This window comes from Cryptomeria japonica, unplaced genomic scaffold, assembly GCF_030272615.1.
Source record: "Cryptomeria japonica unplaced genomic scaffold, Sugi_1.0 HiC_scaffold_218, whole genome shotgun sequence".
NCBI lineage: Eukaryota > Viridiplantae > Streptophyta > Pinopsida > Cupressales > Cupressaceae > Cryptomeria > Cryptomeria japonica.
Window position 1 is genome coordinate 35,001 of NW_026729040.1, and position 4,423 is coordinate 39,423.

Here is a 4,423-nt window from a genome sequence, read left to right on the forward strand (position 1 = left end):
ACCTTGGTGCGCACAACTTGCCTGGGCTGCGCACCAGGAAGGGCTCAAGATGGCACCCGCGTTCCGTTTTTTTCACTATCTTTCAGAACGGAAATTTTAAAATCTCGTTTTTTTTTGCCTTTTCTGGAAATTAGTGAAGGCAGCGCATCAAAGGTGCGCAACGCTGGTGCGAACCTGGGAGCGCTCCGATGTGTGCTCCAAGGTGCGGCGTGCACGAAGTCGGACCCCGGTTTGCCCCGGGTGCGCACCTCGCGTGCACCTTGGTGCGCACACCTTGGCTGGGTTGCGCGCCCTGGTGGGCACCATGGTGCGCACCAAGGAGCGCTCCGAAGTGTGCTCCAAGGTGCGGCGTGCACGAAGTCGGAGCCCGGTTTGCCCCGGGTGCGCACCTCGCGTGCACCTTCGCCGCGGTGGGCACCATGGCGTGCACGAAGTCGGAGCCCGGTTTGCCCCGGGTGCGCACCTCGCGTGCACCTTCGCCGGGGTGGGCACCTTGGTGTGCAGACCTTGGCTGGGTTGCGCGCCCTGGTGGGCACCATGGTGCGCACCAAGGAGCGCTCCGAAGTGTGCTCCAAGGTGCGGCCTGCACGAAGTCGGAGCCCGGTTTGCCCCGGGTGTGCACCTCGGGTGGGCACCTTGGTGCGCATGCCTTGCCTGGGCTGCGCACCAGGGCGGGCTCAAGATGGCACCCGCGTTCCTTTTTTTTCACTATCTTTCAAAACGGAAATTTTAAAATCTCATTTTTTTTTGCCTTTTTCTGGAAATTAGTGAAGGCAGCGCATCAAAGGTGCGCACCTCGCTGCCCACCACGGTGCGCAACGCCGGTGGGCACCCGGGAGTGCTTCGAAGTGTGCTCCAAGGTGCTGCGTGCACGTTGTCGGAGCCCGGTTTGCCCCGGGTGCGCACCTCGCGTGCACCTTCGTCGGGGTGGGCACCTTGGCTGGGTTTGCCCCGGCTGCGCTCCGAAGCGGGGTTATTGGAGCGCCGCCTCTTTTTTTGTCGGAGCGTTTGGTGGGGTTTCTCGCATTGGCTCTTCCGAGGCCCGGTTGCCACCCTGGCGCGCACGAAGTCGGAAGTAGGGTTAATTGCCCGGGTGCGCACCTTTGCCAGGGTGGGCACCTTACCTGGGCTGCGCACCAGGGCGGGCTCAAGATGGCACGCGCGTTCCGTTTTTTTCACTATCTTTCAAAACGGAAATTTTAAAATCTCCTTTTTTTTTTGCCTTTTCTGGAAATTAGTGAAGGCAGCGCATCAAAGGTGCGCACCTCGCTGCCCACCTTGGTGTGCTCTGAGGTGCGCACCCGGGAGCGCTACGAAGTGTGCTCCAAGGTGCGGCGTGCACGTTGTCGGAGCCCGGTTTGCCCCGGGTGCGCACCTCGCCTGCACCTTGGCCGGGGTGGGCACCTTGGCTGGGTTTGCCCAGGGTGCGCTCCGAAGCGGGGTTACTGGAGCGCCCCCTCTTTTTTTGTCAGAGCGTTTGGTGGGGTTTCTCGCATTGGCTCTTCCCAGGCCCGGTTGTTGGGTGCGCTCCCACCCTGGCGCGCGCGAAGTTGGAAGTTGGATTAATTGCCCGGGCGCGCACCTTCGCCAGGGTGGGCACCTTGGTGCGCACACCTTGGCTGGGCTGCGCACCAGGGCGGGCTCAAGATGGCACCAGCATTCCCTTTTTCTCACTATCTTTCAAAACGGAAATTTTAAAATCTCGTTTTTTTTTTGCCTTTTATGGAAATTAGTGAAGGCATCGCATCAAAGGTGCGCACCTCGCTGCCCACCTTGGTGTGCTCCGAGGTGCCCACCACGGTGCGCAACGCCGGTGCGAACCCGGGAGCGCCCCGATGTGTGCTCCAAGGTGCGGCGTGCACGAAGTCGGACCCCGGTTTGCCCCGGGTGCGCACCTCGCGTGCACCTTGGTGCGCACACCTTGGCTGGGTTGCGCGGCCTGGTGGGCACCATGGTGCGCACCAAGGAGCGCTCCGAAGTGTGCTCCAAGGTGCGGCGTGCACGAAGTCGGAGCCCGGTTTGCCCCGGGTACGCACCTCGCGTGCACCTTCGCCGGGGTGGGCACCTCGGCTGGGTTGCGCGCCCTGGTGCGCACCAAGGAGCGCTCCGAAGTGTGCTCCAAGGTGCGGCGTGCACGAAGTCGGAGCCCGGTTTGCCCCGGGTGCGCACCTCGCGTGCACCTTCGGCGGGGTTGCGCGCCCTGGTGGGCACCATGGTGCGCACCAAGGAGCGCTCCGAAGTGTGCTCCAAGGTGCGGCGTGCACGAAGTCGGAGCCCGGTTTGCCCCGGGTGCGCACCTCGCGTGCACCTTCGGCGGGGTTGCGCGCCCTGGTGGGCACCATGGTGCGCACCAAGGAGCGCTCCGAAGTGTGCTCCAAGGTGCGGCGTGCACGAAGTCGGAGCCCGGTTTGCCCCGGGTGCGCACCTCGCGTGCACCTTCGCCGCGGTGGGCACCATGGCGTGCACGAAGTCGGAGCCCGGTTTGCCCCGGGTGCGCACCTCGCGTGCACCTTCGCCGGGGTGGGCACCTCGGCTGGGTTGCGCGCCCTGGTGCGCACCAAGGAGCGCTCCGAAGTGTGCTCCAAGGTGCGGCGTGCACGAAGTCGGAGCCCGGTTTGCCCCGGGTGCGCACCTCGCGTGCACCTTCGCCAGGGTGGGCACCTCGGTGCGCACACCTTCTCAATGTTTTCTTGCCTTTTCTGGAAATTGGTGAAGGCAGCGCATCAAAGGTGCGCACCTCGGTGTGCTCCGAGGTGCGAACCCGAGAGCGCTCCGAGGTGCCCACGAAGTCGAAAGTCGGGTTAATTGCATTGTTTTCCCCGGGTGCGCTCCGAGGTGCGCAACATCGGCGCGCACCAAGGAGGGCTCCGAAGTGTGCTCCAAGGTGCGCACGATGGCGTGCACCTCTGGTGCGCACGATTCGGAGCTCGGTTTGACCGGGGTGCGCACACCTTGGCTGGGTTGCGCACCTTTTGTGCGCTCCAAGGTGCGCACGAAGTCGGAGCTCGGTTTGCCCCGGGTGCGCACCTTCGCCAGGGTGCGCACCTTGATGCGCACGCCTTGGCTGGGCTGCGCACCTTGGTGGGCGCCATGGTGCGCACCTTTCGTGCGCTCCAAGGTGCGCACGAAGTCGGAGCTCGGTTTGCCCCGGGTGCGCACCTTGGTGGGCGCCATGGTGCACTCCGAGGTGCCCAAGATTGGTGCGCACCAAGGAGCGCTCCGAAGTGCGCTCCAAGGTGCGCGCGAAGTCGAAAGTTGGGTTAATTGTCCGGTTTGCCTCGGGTGCGCACCTTGCGTGCACCTTCGCCAGGGTGGGCGCCTTGGTGCGCACACCTTGGCTGGGCTGCGCACACCTTGGCACCCGCGTTTCCTTCATTTTAAATTTTTTTTTTTTACAATCTCTCAAGTGGGAAATTCTATAATCTCAACTTTTTTTGCCTTTTCAGGAAACTTTTGAATGGAGCGCATCATTGGTGCGCTCCGAAGTGTGCTCCAAAGCTCTCTCCAGCTGCGTGCACCTGCCCCGGCCGCGCACCCGGCCCCGCCCAGCTTCGCTCACCTGTCCCGGGCGTCTGGTGCGGAACCTTAGAGTAAGAAACATCACCGTGCACCTTGGCCAACGTGCGCGACTCGACCGAGCGCGCACTGGCCGAGGTGCACACCGATTTCACCTGGGTGCGCGCGCAGCACCTCGGGCGCACCGGGGTGCGCGCACAACGCCCGGGTTGCACCGTGGCCTGTGTGCTCGGGGCGCCTCGGGTGCGCGCTCGGTGTCGCCCCCGCGCGCGCGGTAGTGCGGGCAGCGCACCCCGGCCCGGCCCGGCCCCGACGAGAACGCAAACGGGCAAAAGGTTTATTCAAATAGCATTGCGATGCCCGGCGAAAAACTAAAAAAGGGTGCAACACCGGGACTTCCCGGGAGGTCACCCATCCCAGTACTACTTCGGCCCAAGCGCGCTTAACTGCGGAGTTCTGATGGGATCCGGTGCACTAACGCTGGTATGATCGCACCCGTTATGAGCTTGTCGCAGTGTGTACTTAGCAAACCGCGACCCACGTGCGAATCCACCCCGGCCACCCACCCCCGTCGAGGTGCACACCCTCCCTCGCGAAGTGCGCCCCGTTCGCCAAGTGTGAGCCCTGCCCGGGTGCGCGCACCTTGCTAGGGCGTCGGGTGTGCACCCGGCCCGGCCTACGTGCGTGCACCTGTAGGGGGCGTCGTGTGCGTGCAGTGTCCCGTCTGCAACGCGGTGCCCACACACCACCTCGGGCGCAACGACCTGCGCTCACATGTGGGCCGAGTGCACCTTGGTGCATGTTCGGGGCGCCTCGGGTGCACGCTCGATCTTGCCCCGGTGCACCAAGGCGCTCGGTTTGCCCCGGGTGCGCACTTGGTGCAAGGTGGGCACCCAAAATAGGGATC

The 4,423-nt window shown here is 64.1% G+C and overlaps 1 non-coding gene across 1 annotated transcript; it reads right to left on the reverse strand.

Moving 5' to 3' along the window:
• Window positions 1-3,894: 3,894 nt before the first annotated feature.
• Window positions 3,895-4,013, reverse strand: LOC131868749 (5S ribosomal RNA). The gene has a single exon (XR_009367190.1). It is a non-coding gene; the product is annotated as a 5S ribosomal RNA (ribosomal RNA).
• Window positions 4,014-4,423: the final 410 nt, after the last annotated feature.